General features: G+C 39.6%; 2 protein-coding genes and 1 long non-coding RNA gene across 4 annotated transcripts in view; 2 read left to right on the top strand and 1 right to left on the bottom strand.

Moving 5' to 3' along the window:
* The window catches only part of HERC4 (HECT and RLD domain containing E3 ubiquitin protein ligase 4), a 94,089-nt gene extending 91,902 nt beyond the window's left edge, over positions 1 to 2,187 (bottom strand). Inside the window, exon 1 of one of the 2 annotated variants that reach the window (XM_074232369.1) lies at positions 2,068 to 2,187. The gene's annotated coding sequence lies outside the window, so the exon portion shown is untranslated. Of the gene's footprint in view, positions 1 to 1,084; positions 1,172 to 2,067 lie in introns of those variants that run through there. The other variant, XM_074232370.1, reaches the window with a different exon arrangement.
* Positions 2,188 to 2,867: 680 nt separating this feature from the next.
* On the top strand, positions 2,868 to 8,693 carry LOC141520660 (uncharacterized). Its single transcript, XR_012477697.1, has 3 exons — positions 2,868 to 3,061; positions 3,899 to 4,770; positions 6,619 to 8,693. It is a non-coding gene; the product is annotated as an uncharacterized LOC141520660 (long non-coding RNA).
* A 3,870-nt stretch (positions 8,694 to 12,563) lies between these two features.
* Positions 12,564 to 17,284, top strand: part of MYPN (myopalladin) — a 120,310-nt gene continuing 115,589 nt past the window's right edge. The window contains 1 exon segment of the mRNA XM_074232368.1: positions 12,564 to 12,679. The gene's annotated coding sequence lies outside the window, so the exon portion shown is untranslated.

Raw genomic sequence — 17,284 nt, forward strand, 5'->3', positions numbered from 1 at the left:
AATGTTGCTTCTTAAAAAATGCTTCAGAGGGGCGGCTAGGTGGCGTAGTGGATAAAGCAGTCAGGAGGACCCGGGTTCAAATCCGGTCTCAGACATTTAATAATTACCTAACTGTGTGGCCTTGGGCAAGCCACTTAACCCCACTGCCTTGCAAAAAAAAAAAAAAAATGCTTCAGAAACATTTCACAAAATCACAAACACACAATTGTTGACTCTACACTTATGGACTAGAACAACTTTTCACACAGCAGGTAACTAGTATTGACTTTTCTTTTTCCTATTGATAGAGTATATTCAGAGGGAATTATTATAAGCATCTTTCTCTAATACATTTATTTTTACACTTTTGGATATTTTCTAAAATTATTTCAATTGGAATTACAGACTTCCTCATATATAAAAAAACCCAAAGTACCATTACATAATCCTCTTCTAGAATAAACTTCAGCATTTGGGAAGGAAACACTGTAGAAGACATATACATAATACAGGAGGATCTGATGACTTTCTAGAAAACATCCAACTATAGCACACAACTTTTTCAGGCTCTGCATTAAACTGTCTTTTAGTTAGAATAGAATTAAAGCTGGTCCAAATCAACACCAGTTACATGAAACAAGTTCTGCCCAACAGAAAGAGAAGAAAAACAATTACATGAATTTGAACTGTTCCTTAATTTAAAAAAATCTTCCAATTATTCATAATAATTTTCCTTTGTAAGGCAATAGAAGTAGCTTCCTCATCATAATGTCCTATCAAAACACTGACTTATGACAGTCAAATTCAAACAAGTATTTTTTAAAATATATTTCTACTTCATTCTAAATTAAAATGAAAATAACGAGTCACAAATGTACAATTATTAAAACCGTGGGCAGTGTAGATTTATGGCCTTTCCTAGTCAACATTTTCTATGCACAATAAGGACAACATTTCAATCTTTTCTTCTATTTTTCTGGTTAGTAGGAATTAAAAGTAAATAATATAAGCATAGCCAAGTTTTCAAGGGTTGGAGGGGGGGAAGGGAAACTCAATAGTTTACTCTGGTGGTGAAATCCCTGGAACTTTCTAGCTCGATGATTACCTTTACTGTAAAGAAGGCTTAACACCACGAGGAATCAAATACAGCTAAACAGGCAGCATTTCTTCAAGATACTACACTAGTCAATTTGGGGTAAATCAGCTCCATTCCTCGCGCACAACTACCGTGCCTGGTTTCAAACCCAGTGGTCCTAGACCTCGTCTGCCAAGTCTCTATGAAGATAACACTTGGCATTACTCTTAGAACTGGGAGAGGAATGGGGGGAGCGATGGGGAATTAACACAAAAATAGGGAGTGAAGGTGGCACATCTCTTCAGTCCCTTTTTCAGCACCAGTGCAGGTGTGAGATGCAGCTATTTTGATACTTCTCGGAGCCTTAAACCCGAGAGAACAGCAGCGTATTGGCCTGGAACGAGAGGAGGCCAAAGCAGCCAACAAGGTGGCAGCACCAGCCCCTGGGAGCCAGGGAGAGCCGAGAGCTGGCAAGGCTCTCGGGGCCCACGGGGCGCTGCCCTCTCCTTCCTTGGGTGAAGAGCCCGAAGGCCGGATTCTCCGAGGGCCCGGCCAGAAGCAGGGATCCGACCGCCGGGCGCGGGCGGGGAGGGAGCCCACCGAGTCCGGGCCCAGGGGGCCGCCCGGCCGCCCAAGCTGCAGTCGGGCGGAGTTAGCCGAGAAGAAAATACAACACGTGCAATTTAAGGGTAAGGGGCTTCCGCTCCGGTGGAGTTTGGCGCGGCCGCTGGAGCCCCCGGCGGTGGGCACGGAGGCGGGCGAGTCGGGCGCAGGCCGCCCGCGAGGGCTGCGAGCCGGCCAAGGGCAGGGACACGGCCCGGCCCCGGGGCAGCGCGAGGCTGGCAGGGCGAGACCCGCGCGCGTCTGGGGAGGGTCGTGCCCGCGGCCGCGGCCCCGCCCTCCCTGCCAGGGGCGGGGGGCTCCCCGGGAGGGGCCGCACGAGCGGAGCAGGCCCGGGGGCCCGCGGCCCCGTGGGGGAGGGGACCCCGCCCCTCCCCCCGGGCCGCACTCACCCAGCGGGGCGCGGGGCGCGGGGCGCGGCCCCTCCCGAGGCGCAGGCTGGCGCCGCCCGCGGCTGCCGGGAAACTTCGGCGGCTCCTCCCGGCGGCGCGGCGCGGCGGGCGCGGGCAGTGCGGGCGCCGAGGGCAGAGCAGGCGCCGCCGCCGTCCGGTCCCGAGCCAGCGCCGGCGACCCGGATGGAGACGGGAGGAGGAGGGGAGGGGAGGGGAGGGGAGCAGGAGGGCAGGGCCGGGGAGAGGGGCGGGGAGCCGGGGGGAGGGGACAGCCAGGGAGGGCGGGCCGGCCCGCCGGGCGGAAGTGAGCGCGGCAGCGCGCCTGCGCCGAGGCGCCGAGGCCCGCCCCCCGCCTCCCGCCTCTCCCTCCGGGGAGGGGAAGGGCCGGCGCTGGCCGCCCAGGCGCATGCGCCACGCCTGCCCCGGCCCCGCCTCGGAAGGCCCGGGAGAGGGCTCCGAGCGTGTGGGTCCGCCGGGTCCTAGCGCCGGGAGCTCCGGCCCAGCCCGGCGGGCTGACCGAGGCTACAGCCAGCCCCCGGCGCCCGAGGAGGCATCTGAGCCCGGCGTCGGGACTCCTCCTCCCTCCCTCTCTCCCTGCACTTGAGACTTCTGCGGGGAAGAGGGCCCGGTGCGAGCCGAAGCGCGCCCTGGGGTTCCCGGGCACTTGCTTCGCGCCCTTGCCCTGCCCCCACCCTGCAGAGAGCCCCGGCCGGGCTCCACGTGTAGTGCGGCAGGAGACTTCCGGGAGGGGGCGGGGCCGGGCTGCCGGAAGAGGCGGGCTTCGGGGCTCGCCACTCGCCGGGCCCCGCCCCCGCCGCGCCCCTGGGAGGGCGGGGCCGGCCCCCCCACTTCACAGAGGGCCTCCGACTCCCAGAGCCTGGGGCGCCGGGACCCCCCGCCCGTGAGGAAGCCGAGGCGCAGGGGCCCCCCATCGGCCGCCCCCTCCCGGGCGGCTCCGGCGAACCCAGAACCCCCTTTTCTAAGAGAAGCGAAGGTCAGCTCAGGACCCCGGGGTGTAGCGCCGGCGGGGCCCCAAGGACCCCAAGGAATACCTGGAAGCGGGACCAAAGACTGTGCCCCCCGCCCTCCCGCCGGGCCCTGAACCGCAGGCCCCCCGCCGTGTCACCCCGCGGAAGCCCAGCCCGTGTGTGCCGCAGCTGCCCGCCGGCCTTCCTAAAGGGTTCAAGTCCAAGGCCCCGAACACCGCAGGGAGCGTGTCCGATGGCCGTCAGCCGCCTGGGCCGCGAGGGAGAAAGGGGGAAATCTTGAGCCCCTCCACCCAACTGGCCTTGTTTCCTCTTTGGCCGTATGCCCTTCTCCCACCACCAGAAAGGAAAAAGCCCCAAACAGTTGAACATTTCCTGACACAGGCATACATATATATATATATATATGTGTATATATATATATATATATATACACACACACACACACACACACACACACACACACACACACACATATGTCTGGGGCAACTCAGCACAAAAGTGGACAGCACTAGGCCCTGGAGTCCGGAGGACCTAAGTTGAAATCTGGCCTCAGACTTTTAATCATTACCTAGCTTGTGTGACCTTGGGCAAGTCACCTTACCCCATTCCCATGCCCAAAAAAATATCTAATCTTATTCTATCAGTAGTCCAGGTTGAATCAGTGATCAAGCTCAACCTATAATACATTGCCTGTTGATCTCTTAAAGTCAAAGGGTAAAGTTCAAAGATGACTCAAAATGTTCATGTTCTGCTAGTAAAATAATGGCAGCATGAGGGAATTATCATCTTCATTACCATCTAATCTGTCATCTTTGGATTTTTATTTCCTGTGTGCATTAAAGGAATTGCTTTGGAACTAAAAATAACTCACCGAGCGCCAGTCTTCAGTAAAATGTATGAACAGACAGGACCACTACAATAAATAAAGTATGTACAGGAATCCACCAGTAAGCAAAATCAGAAGAATCCAAGTTGGACTTACACACATAAACACACTGAAATTTCCAACTTTTGTGTAAAGTAATGATACAACCTCCACTTAATTGCATTTTGAAAGCCCTCCATTAATGTCCTACCTTCCAAGTTCTAAGGCTTTGCCAGCCCAGCGTTTATTCTGTTGGGTTCTACCAAGCTGGCAAATTCTGTACATGATCCTATTGATGTACCATGTGTCTGTTGCCCAAAGACCATCCAGTCTAACTTCAGAGAGGTTCATGACTGTTGTCTTCCCAGGGATGATTTTTTTATCTGTAGCAACTGTTGAAAGCTATCTACAATATGCCTCAACACTGAAGACTTTAACTTTGATGACTTACCCATATTTTCACTTTTGAGTTGGCAACCTCTTGACATTTATGACTAAGCATAAAAAGAAAAAAGATAAAAGGGAAGATTCACTTAAGTTTGTGAAGTGGCTGGTATACTGCTAGCCATTTCACTGGTTTTGTTCACCCTGCCACTGGAGTATAAAGAACAAATTGTGCATATGTTACCTTTAAATCACAAGTTTTGTGTTGAATTTATCCTGCCAAGGTATAGAGGAAGTCCTTTGAGCTCTAACATGATATTGAGACCTCACCAATCTGTGTCTTCCAACAGCAGCAACTAAAGTCCCTGCATCCCCTTCCTTGGTTTTCAGAGGGCAGCCAATATACAAAGGTTTACAGAGTATAGTGTAGCAAGGAGCTCCCACCTCCATCTGACACATTAGAAGGTAAGATTCAGGCTAAACACATTTTAGTTTTAAGAATTTTAGTTGCTGTAGTATTTATGGTACTATAGAATTCATGTATTATGAAACATCAACTTTTTATTGAAATGTTAGTACAAAAAAATGAATAAAGTTAAAAAAAGAAAGAAATGTTAGCACAAAAGGTCATAGTTTCTGATGGAAAAATCTTTTGCATGGAACCCATGTTGTATATTATAGCTTGTGGGTTATTTCATGGTTACTATGTTAGGATAAGTACATTTCTTAGAATTTATGTTTTGTAATAATTGTATGCAGAAAAGTGAATTTTTTTGCAATCTCTAGCAAAAGATTACAGCTTTTGTGGTCATGGAACCTAACCCCTATTTGCCATAGGTTCAGCATAGCAACATTTGTGTTTTGACTTTTGTGCCATTTTCTAAGCATGAATGTTACCTCTGATAAAATTGAGGATTTACTATATTAAGCCTTCAAAGAGCTTGAAGTTTGCATCAGTGGAGAGAGCATCTATATCCACAAAATTACAGATCTTAATAAAAATGAAATATGTCAACTATTGAGGTAACCCAGCTTTTAAATTTAAAGATTGTCCATTAATGAATACTGTTTAATACAAAAACTAGATTTTAATCTGAGAAAACCAAATAAATTCAAATTCTTGGAATATACACACAAACACGCAAATTCTCCTGAAAAGGAAGAATTTTAGAAATAAAGAGCTGGTCTACTACTTTAAACGCTTTGCTAAACAAAGACATTAGTCAATTCATTAAGTAAATAAGGATGATTACTTTTTTATCATAAGAGTCAAAATAGATTTTGAAAACTATTCTTCTTTTCCCCTTTTAAAGGATATAATTACTTTTCCACTTTTTAAAAAAAATTTTCTTAAAGGAATTTGTGCACAGTGTGATTTTCCAGTCTGGGACTGGAGTATTGTAGAGGCATTAACTCGGTCTATAGGATAACATTTTTCTTGAAATTTTTTTAGAGAAAAAGGGCAACAATGGTATTTCCCTTACTAGAAATTTAATTTATTGACTTGGTAACATGAGAATTCTCTCAGCTTACTTTTACTTATGCATTGCAAGTATGCTCACCATCTTTAGCTCCATACTTCTCACATTATTTTCTCTTAAGAGCATTGGACTGGAAATGTGAACATTTACTTACCTTCAAATACTGCCTCTGCTACTGTCTTTGACTTTGGGTAAAGGTCATAATTTTTCTAGGTCTCAATTTTCTACTCTAGAAATGAGTCAGGTGATTTAGTCAGTGTTTTAAACAGTTTTCTTGATCTAAAAAATTCTGTTTTATGATTCTTTCCTTTTGCTTCTCTACCTCTCCCTCCATTTATAATCCTTCCATTGTCATTTTCTTTCTGAATGTTTACAAAACAGGAATTCTGAGAGAAGGTTTAAATAAGACTGTTTCCTTATCTGGATCTCTTTAAAAAAAACACTGCTAGGGGCAGCTAGGTGACAAGGTGGATAGAGCACAGGCCCTGGAGTCAGGAGTACCTGAGTTCAAATCCTACCTCAGACACTTAATAATTACCTAGCTGTGTGGCCTTGGGCAAGCCACTTAACCCTATTTGCCTTGAAAAAAACCTAAAAAAAAATTAGAAAAAAAACCTCTAATTAAAAATTGGCATATAATTTTAATAAGTTGCTTTATATTCATCATGTTATTATCATGTTATTATAATTATTATTTTAAATGTAGATTTCTGTGGGTTAGCTGTCTGAATCGGTTATCCTCAAGTTTACTTCTTTCTCAGCTTTCCATTCTGGAAAGTAGTCTTGGTACGGCTCCCTTTTTTAGAACCATCTTCTTTTTGTTTCTTTTTAGGAACTATTTTCATCTTTCAAGGGATAGCTTAGCAATTATTAAGCTGAAAAAATCAGATGTAATGAGTCCCTTGACCAGCATGTGGGGATATGTTCATGCATTTGAATCCAAAGTGCAATTATTTTAGTTGTTACTCCATTGAAAAGAGAAAAGTCATCGTGATATCTGGAAGAGAGAAATCAAGAGAGAAAACATGAAAATTACATGTTTAATTCATCTATAATTTGAAAATTTTATTCATAACAGTAATAATATTCTATGAAATCAAAAAGCTTCCTGCATCAAGCATGTTAATGATAAACACAAATGAATAATGAACAAATCAGTAATTGAACACATAAGAAATAATATCAAAGATTGCAGAAATTTTGTCTTTTTTGCACAAGGCAATGGGGTTAAGAGACTTGCCCATGGTCATACAGCTAGATAATTATTAGATGTCTGAGGCCAGATTTAAACTCAAGTCTTTCTGACTCCAGGGCTGGTAGTCTATATGCTCTACTACCTAGCTGCCCCAATTTTGTCTTCTTGAAGAGCAGCAGAATACTTAGGAGGAAACTATTGATGCCATATCAGACATACTTCTCCATAGTAAATAGATTTATCCATTTCTTTCCATTCAGGAAAGCATTTAAAAATGCAAAATCTTTGTTTCTCTAGTAGAAATATGGAGTATATGTAGGTCACTTTATTTCATTCCTTGGTCAGGGGTCCGTTCCAAGATTATTCAATAGTATGAGACTTCAAAGATTCTAAAAAAACCATAATCTGAATCTGTTAGGTGGCATACTAGAGTCAAATCAACTCATCTTCCTGAGTTCAAATCTGACTTCAGACACTGACTAGACACTCTGGACATAATCTGGACTACATACAGGACAAGTCATTCAACCCTCATTTTTCTCATCTGTAAAATGAGCTGGAAAAGGAAATGGCAAACTACTCTGGGATCTCTGCCAAGAAAATCTCAAATGGGGTCACAAAGAGTCGGACATGAATGAAACCACTAAACAACAAACAATCTAACAGTTGCATAAATTTAAATAAATCTTGGAACCTCAATTTCCTGTGTGGCCCTCTTCTCAAACAGGTACAGTGGCGGTATTAACTTTAATTACAGCCACTTTACACTTTGCAGCATCATCACTTATTAACATTATTAATTAACTGACCAACTTATATTCAAAGCTTTGCTTGGCATTCTATGAGACTACATTTTCTTATTTTATATGAAGGACCTATTATTAAAACAACACCTAATATATTCCTGAAGCTTGATGCCTAATGTGGAATTAGCATCTTAATAATAATGCACAGAAGATTAAGAGGTTACACAGAAGGAAAATGTGAAAATTCTACCTTTAAATCCACTGAGAGAAAATACTTTTCCCCCTGATATCTTCATGATACAGATAACTATTACACATACTGCTGTTTGTAAACTTTGAAAAAAATTTGACTGTTCATTTCCTTAGCTAAAATGAAGAAGATTGTCATGACAGCTAACTTCTAGAAATGATAAAATACTAACATTTTTATGAGATTTTCATTAGCAGTGGAGCAATGTATTTTTATAATCTCCATAAGAGATCTGATAGCCTCAAGGAAAACATTTAAGCAAGAGTGACCAGGAAAGGACAGAGCATTCCTAGGAGACAAATTTATAGTTGCCACCTTCACATTCCCCAAAGACAATTTAAGCATATTAACATGACGGAAATGTTTGTCAAAGAAAAATGTCATGCAATTTGAGCCGAATGTTTTTACCTCAGTTTAAAAAAAAGAAAAATTTCTTGGAAATAAACTCAGGACTGTGCAAAAATGGGTTGAAGTTATGTGTGTTCACTTTGAATAGACAAGTTCACTAGCTTAATCTTTTAAGGAAAATAGGACATAGCATGCTAAAACTGTCATTTCTAGATTGGTAGCTTTAAATTTCTTCCATTTACCCAAAAGAGATAGAAGACTGACTAGAAAAATATACAAGAGTGGGAATGAATTGTACCAAGTGCTGAAAAATATAAACATTAAGATCATCAAAAGTGAATAAATTTCCCTTTGTATATGGATTTGGGTTTGACAATCATTTATTGAATAAGTATTAGAGAAAATAAATATGAGTGATTAATTTTTTCTTGGAGATCTTAACCAACATGATTAGCAAATACAAGGTTTTCTTCTGATTAATGAAAACATTCTCTTTAAAATTCAGATTTCTCATACATACGATCTTTCCTTGCATGTTTGGATGTTGACCATTTGAAAATTTTCTCATCCTGTGGCTCTTCTGGAGATGTCTATATCTCTTTCAATTTTTTGCAAGTCATCACTCAAGGCCTCTCCCATCAGATTCCAAGCCATATTTTAATCATGTATCCCATTACTGCTCTGCTAGAATCCTCTGCTCTAGCCAACCTGGTCAAATCGCTGTTCCTGAAGTAGCTTCAAGTTTGCCTTATTGATCCTTCCTGAAGCCTTCTAGATCCATTGTTGCCCACAATCATCAAAGCCCTATTGTCCTGCCACTTACTTGTCTCTTATATTCTGTTTGTAAATTGTCATTTACCAGACCTAGAAGCAAAGCAGACTGCTAGGTACTAGTGGAAACAGAAAGATAACTAAAATATGCTCCTTAAGGATTTATAATCTAGCAGGAAAGAGATGACAATTTAACCTTTTAATGTATGTGTCAGTGGCTTCTCACCTATCACTCTTCCTTACTCATTCAAAGGCATTATTAAATGTTTCAGAAATTACAGGGCAGAATTTGCCTCATGTCTCATAATATATTCTGTAGGATAATTGTTCCAGCTCACAATTTATAATCATAGGATTTAGAGGTAGGAGAGGTCACCTATTCCTCCTATGGAAACACAATGTTCAGTAGTTCAAAGATACCAAACACTGCGATAATACTCATTATTCAACAAAAACTACTAGGAAAATTGGAGAATAGTTTGGTATACAAAAAAAAGCTCTAAATTGCCATTAATAAGGTAAATGCAAATTAAAACAACCATAAAATTCCATCTCACATCATCACATTGACAAAGATGACAAAATGGCCAATGACAATTGTTGGAGTGAATATGAGAGGCCAGCTGAATTAATGTTCTCTTAGTGGAGTCATTAATTGGTCCACCCAATCTGGAAAGTAATATAGAGCTATGCCCTGAAAATCACTAAATTGTGCATACTCTCTGACACTGCAGATACCATTCTTAGACCTATATTCCAAAGAAAGAGAAAAGGGCATATAGATACCAAAATACTTATAATAATTTTTTGTGGCAAAGAGGGTGCCTATCAATTCAGAAAGTGAACAAATCATGGTATGTCAATATAATGGAATACTAATGTGTAATAAGAGATGATGAAAGGAATCATTTCAGGTAAGCATAGGAGGATGTATAAACTGAAGCAGAGTGAAGTGAGCCAAACTGGATAAACAATTTAAACGATAACTATAATAATGTAAAAACAAGCACCTTGAAAAAAAAAACCCAGATCAGTGCAATGACCAAGCATAATTTAAGAGCCCCAGTGATGAAGCATGCCACCTCCTTTCTCTGATGGATTTGAGAAGCACAATGAGACCCACATTTCTGGATAACTTCAATGTAAAATTTGTGTCCTCACAAATGTTTTCTTTTTCTTTTATTCAATAGAAGAGGTTGTTAGTTGAAAAAATGGCATAAATGTTACACTTAAAAATAAAAATTTGGCATTGAAAAAAATTAATTATCATAGCTAAGTTAGTAATAACTCCTTCCAAATGTAGCAAGCCAGTTTCTGGGGCAATTGTTCAGTCATTTCAGTTGTTTGTGATTCTTCATGACCCCACTTAGAGCATTTTTAGCAAAGATACTGCAGTGTTTTGCCATTTCCTTCTTCAGCTCAGGGAAGAAATGAAGATGAGGAAATGGAAACAAAAAGGGTTAAGTGACTTGATCAGGTCACACAGCTATTAAGTATCTAAAGCCTGATTTGATCTCAGGAAGAGGAGTCTTCCTGATTTCAAGCCCACTGCTCTATCCACTTAGCTGCAGTGACAATAGACAATATATAATTAAGATGATATTCTAGATTAGACCAATATTCAGAAGAACTGTCTTTACAATATTGCAGTATAAATTGTTCTATTTTTTTTTTTTTTTTTTTTAGTTTTTGCAAGGCAATGGGGTTAAGTGGCTTGCCCAAGGCCACACAGCCAGGGAATTATTAAGTATCTGTGGCGAGATTTGAACTCGGGTACTCCTGGCTCCAGGGCCCGTACTCTATACACTGTGCTACCTAGCTGCCCCTGTTCTTCTAGTTCTAATCACTTCATTCTGCATCACTTCAATTTGCACCTGTTCCTCTACTGGCAGGTTTCTGGTCTTCCTGGATCTTTCTGGGTCAGAGTCTTGGGGGCTTCAGGCCACATCCAGAGCTGCTGGGTTCAGGCTCCCCTTCAGCATTCTAGATCAAATGGTTTGGGTCTTCATAACCCTCTGAAGCACCAGAATCAAAGCACAGCCTGTTCCAAAGTACATCTACACTCAGAATCATTTGGATGTCTGATCCCTCCTAAGGAGTTTCTCCATCAGGGAAGTTTATGGTTCTTGGTCGGTGACAAGACCTCAGTTGTCTCTGAATGATTGGTCAGAAGACCTGCAGACTTTTTTTTCCTTTTCCAAAATTTGCTTTGACTTCCCTGAAGGGACCGTTTCCCTAGTATCTGCAGGTTTCTGACTATATGAAAGAACTAAACATTGTTTCTTTTTAAAATTCTTTTTAAATTTTTTTTTATTTAAGGCAATGAGGTTAAGTGACTTGCCCAAGATCACATAGCTAGGCAACTGTTAAGTGTTTGAGATGGATTTGAACTCAGATCCATTCCTGATTCCAGGGCTGGTTCTCTATCCGCTGCACCACCTAGCTGTGGTCTTTTGTTTTTGTTTTTGTTTTAAGTTTTTGCAAGGCAAACGGGGTTAAGTGGCTTGCTCAAGGCCACACAGCTAGGTAGTTATTAAGTGTCTGAGACCGGATTTGAACCCAGGTACTCCTGACTCCAGGGCCGTTGTTGCTTTATCCTCTACACCATCTAGCCACCCCAAGCTGTGGTCTTTTTTAAAATTCTTTATCATTATGTGAACTGATCCCTTTGTTTAGATCATTGCTAGAGAATATGTTAGGGAGCTAGGTGCCTCTGTGACTCTTCAAATTATCATCTTAACCAGAAGTTTTCTAATAAATATTAATAAAGCATATCAGTCTGTCAATGATCCATTGTCTCTGTATGAATTTGCATTAGGACTTTATGAATGACATTCCTCAAGTTTCACATAGCATATGAGAAAAAATTTTGCTTGGTGGATAGATTGCTGAACATAGAACTATCCTGCATTCACTGCCTTAAATACCATTTAGTTGTGGGACCATGTGTACCAATATTTGGACAATAAATAGGCAATAATTCACTGAAGTTTTCTGAATAATCTCTTGACATTTTAAGTTGCATAGATACTTTATGATCTCCTTGGTCTCTATGGGATCACCCAGGAAAATTAGAGGTCCTTGCCATATGTATTGTATATGCATTTTGAAAATAATCTTCAAAGTAGTGACCAAATGTTCAAAAATCTTTGACTATTCCAATGATGTATCTAGAAATGACCTAGAAATTTATATATTGGCGAATTAAAAAAAAAAAAACAACCAGAACCCAATTTTAAACTTTTGTCATGGTTTTTAATCAAATCCACATCGTAGAAATTTTAAACCCCACTATTCTCTTATTTTATGAAATTGTTTAGCGTCATAGATCAGGATGAGGGGTGAAAAATAAACAAATGAGGCTCATGAGAGAAAATAGCCACTCCAAGGGGAACCATACACTCTGATACCCATGGCAGCAGCATGAGGAAGCAGCCTAAAATTAGCAGGAGGGGAGAGCACTTCACTGTAGCCCTTCCTGCTTTCAGTTAGTGGGGAAGAGACCTACATCCTGGTTTAGGTGGTAGAGTGGAATTCTCTTTTACTGGAGCAAGGGGAAGTCCTCACTGTTACCACTCTTCAGGTAAGTCACAGCCTATATGCCTTCTGGTACTTACAGATCTAGATTGAAGGGTAAGGAAGACAAAGCTTAGAAGGGCTCTTTGCTCCCTTTGGGGAAATCTTGGAGGTGTTAAAATTACTGTGGAAAATGGGAACCTAAGAAATAAGATGGCAGAGAGATGAGGCATACCCTTCCTGGATCCCCTCTCCTCACTTGTTAGATTTAAATGGAAGAAATAGCCCTGACTCATTCTAGGGGGTTGGGATCTGGAGCCTGTTGTTTTGGATGAGTAGAGTGGGAAAGGTAGTGCAGAACTGCCTAGAGATTTGAGAAATATGGCGAGAGATGTAAATATGGTGGTAGACAATAAGAAAGGTAGTTTGGGGATAAATTGTGAACAGTAAACAAGCTAGAGTCAGAAAGGAAGGGCAGGGTAGTTTTGTAGATGGGAAAGGGTCTGTTTAGCAGTTCTTTACAAAGTAATGACAAACCTAGTCACAGTTCTCTTGAGAGTCACAATGGTTAAGAATTGTATCTGTAATATAATGTGATTGAAATAGATATGAATTCTTATTAATTTAGAGCATTTCCTGTTTTCCATGATTATTTATTTTTGTCCTTTCTACTTCTTTGGCCTCTGGTTTTTATGTTTTCTACTTTGTTTTGACTTTTCATAAATAGTTAACAACATAAGCTTCTCCTCTTCATGCAGCTATTTTGGTAAAGTTTAAATCTTCAGATTTTGTGGAATATGGGAGCTTTTTAATGTTAGATGGAGGAAATGACTTAAGACATACTGTTAAGTAGGAAGAGTAAAAGGAAAGTCACATCTTTTCACTTACCTATCTGTTCATTGATTTATCATTAGCTACCACCATCCAACTTCTTTTTTTTTAAGATGAAGTAGAAGCAAAAATAGAAAACTTTGTAATAGATTGTTTTATTTCACAATTTGATTTATCACCAAATGAAACACGTTGTCTGGGTTCTACAGGACAGGAATGCATACAGATCTTATTTCCTTGAGATTTCTTAGAGTCATAGACTTGGAATCTATAGTTGGAAGAAACTGCAGAGACTGTTCAGTGATACTATTACATACAACTACATATAACTAGATACTTAACACAATTTTTGGTGACAATTACAATTTTGCTATTTGGTAATTTTGGATATTTCCTTTTCCCTTTTGACCCTTTATAACTTAGTACCTCTTTTTGTCCGAATGATACCATTTTACATTATGTTATTGTTATTTAATATTGTTTGGACATATCATAGTTTCTTTAAGGTAGGATTTCAAATTTTATGCTTCTTTGTAGCTCCATAATACCTAACGTAGTGCTTTGCCCATTGTAGGCATACAATAAATAGTTATTGAATAAGTGAGTGAATGAATGAATGAATGAATCTTGGATAAAAATTCTGATTTCTAAAGACTACTGAGAATCTTTTTAGAATCTATTCCTTCTGAAATAGGTAAGACAAATGGTTTCTTCCTATCAGGAACTCTTACTCAGATTAAACCAAAACTTTGTGATCTTTTATGGGCATTTTTGGAAAGTAGAAAGAATATATTTAAAAGAAAGGCAATATGGACATACTAATCAAAATTATAGGGTGTTTAGTGTGGTTTTTAAATGATTAGAGCATAAATTTTAAAAAAAACATTTATTTTCCATCTATATGCTATGGTAGTTTTCAACAATCATTTTTTAAAAGGGTTTGAATTTTACATTTTTCTCCCTCCCCCCTCTTCCTGACAGAAAGCAATTTAATATAGGCTAAACATTGATCTATATTAATTGTGTTGTGAAAGAAAAATCGAATCAAATTGGAAAAAAATTAGAGAAAAAAATACATGAGACAACTTTTAAAAATTGAATATAGTAAACTTTGGTCTGTATTTAAACTCCACAGTTCCTTCTTTGGATATGGGTGGCCCATCACAAGTCTTTTAGAATTGTTAAAAGTATAGGTGTAAAGCTAGAAAAAGAAGCTAGAAGAAACTGTGATCTAGTACAGCCTCTTCACTTACAATGACAAAAAGGAGTTTCAGATTATGACTCGACCCTGACCAAGATCACATGAGCCCAGGTCTTTTTGACTCTAAAGCCAGTTATCCTTATCACTGCTCCATGATAAATTGAGAGAGATCCTCTTTCTTCTCAGTGACATTCCAAGGTAGCTAATGATGGACTGACCACCTTATAAAGAAGTTGTTTTTGGTGATGGAGGAACAAAACTTAAAGACATCTAACACAAAACTTTGTTATATTGAATTCTCCTAGAAGAATCCTGCTAATACATAGTACTTTAACTTTCTAAAACATATAATAATAATTATTTATAATCATTTAGTATTTTCATGATTATAAGATTTTTGAGAACATTCCATATTTAAAATTAGACTTTACTCAGGTTTTTTTATTAGAACCTTTCACATGATGAGTTATAAAATAGAACAAATTAAACTGGAAAATATCATTTTAGAGTATGAACTTATGGCTTTCTTCTTATTATAGTGAAAAGTGTAATGGATTTTGAACTAGAAGACCCTTTACAGCTTAGTGACCTTGGGCAAGTCTCTCCATCTCTCTAGGCCTCAATTTCCTTAGTTTTTAAAAGAAGAAGGTTATTTCGGATGAGCTTTTAATTCCTTTCCACCACATCCTGAACTAGGACAGGATCATCATGGCTTTGTTCAGGGCACCAAATTTGGGGGTGCTGACAGAACTCTTTCAGAAGCAGAGAACAACAACTGAGCTTAGCCTAGTTATCAGGAATAGTTAAATTAAGAAGCTAGAAATCTCTTCTTACAATGGTCTGTGTTCTGTTGTCTCTACCTCCCCTTAACTTAATTTGCCTTTAAAAGTTTATTTAAGGTTATCTTTCTGACTGTATTGGGCACCTAATGGCTAGTTATGGCTCTGCATCTCAATAGAATTCTAAAATCCTGTGATTCAGGAAAAGATAAGGGAAAATTCATTTTTAAAAATAAAGACATTGAAATTGGTGACATTCATATCACCATTGTACTAAAACAATTTAACAAAACAAACATAAATTGAATAAATATTACATTAAGAAAAAATTAAAGTTTTATATTTTCTTTTCTATAAGGAAGCTACATTATAAGTTTGGGCAGGTAGATTAGCTTCCCTATACTTTAGTTTACTCATCTACAAAATCAGAATATTAAAGTAGGTTTATTTTTGTGGTTCTCATGAGGAATAACTAATAAAAAGATAAGTTTTAAAATACAAATTATAGTATTATACTTAATAGTATCACTAATAAAATTATTCAGTATGTCACAGATTTTAAAAATTAGTACCTTATATCACCTTCAGTTCTAAGTTATCATCATAAAAACAAAAATTAAGTACATTGAAAACCTAGGTGATATTTATATGTTGTAAGTCTACCATCTGCTGAAGGAATATAATATGATTATAAAATCTCCACCTCTATTAATGATACTGCTAACTTCCCTAGGTCTCTCTTCTTCAAATCACTTACCTTCACTGCAGTCTTCCCATTAGAATCCAAATATCTCGCCTCTTCTAACAACTATCTTTAGATCCTGTTAGACAAAGGTATACATAACCTTAACTATTCTTCTGGACATAAAGAAAGTATGTATTCTTATGTGGATATACTGCCCTGTTATTTGTCAGCACTTGACCAAAGTTAGTTTGTTTGATACCTAGGTTGTCAGATCAAGTTATATTTTAAATCCTTTAGCTATGTTTAGCCCCTTGGCATTGGATGATTTGGGAGTTTACATATTTAGGGACCAGATGGCTCTGAAGACTGGTAACAAGATATGAAGCATTTTACTCCTAGGTCATTGGTTTAAATCTGGACCTAGCTAATCACTCTTGGTGGTCCCTATGAAATGTAATAGTGATCACAGGCCCATGTCTAATGGACAGCACCTCATGCAGGAAAGCACATCATTCTTGGCGCTAATTGGTATTCTTGTTGTCAGCTTAAGTAGAGAAGCCAAGGACTGAACCAGGCAGGAAATCTTGACTCCTGAAGTATCTGAGTCATCATTCTCTGACCCATTCAGCCTTTGGCCTTTTAGTAGTTTATACTTTCAGGTTCTGTTCAACAACCTTCTGCCCAAATTCCAAGTGACTTTGGGAATGCAATTCAAGATGAATTTACTTTAGATATATTTTTGTGCAATATGTTATGTCATTGAATAATAACACTGGCTCTTTTGTTTCTTCTTGAATACATTAAAGTAGATATTTTCTTAAGTTTTCTTGTCAGGGCTTCCAGAAAATTTTGGTGTCACAATTAAAAATTATCTCACATTCTTGTGATTTATATTCCAATATTTTATGTGCTTTTGGTGATTTCAGGTTTCTCACAGAACTAAGGTCCCTTTCCTAAATTCAGACTGAGTCAACTTGAAAGTATGTTAATGAAATACATAATGTTATGTAGTATAGATTGTTTTAAATATAGAATCAGTTGGAAACATCCAAATACACACTCTTCCCCACCACCACCACTAAATTATAAATCCTTTAGGTGTAAGGATTCTATAACTACAACAATCCCTTCCATGTATGAATGAGTGAAATAGGCAGAAAAACCCAAATCTATTCC

This window comes from Macrotis lagotis, chromosome 4 (assembly GCF_037893015.1).
Source record: "Macrotis lagotis isolate mMagLag1 chromosome 4, bilby.v1.9.chrom.fasta, whole genome shotgun sequence".
Lineage (NCBI taxonomy): Eukaryota > Metazoa > Chordata > Mammalia > Peramelemorphia > Peramelidae > Macrotis > Macrotis lagotis.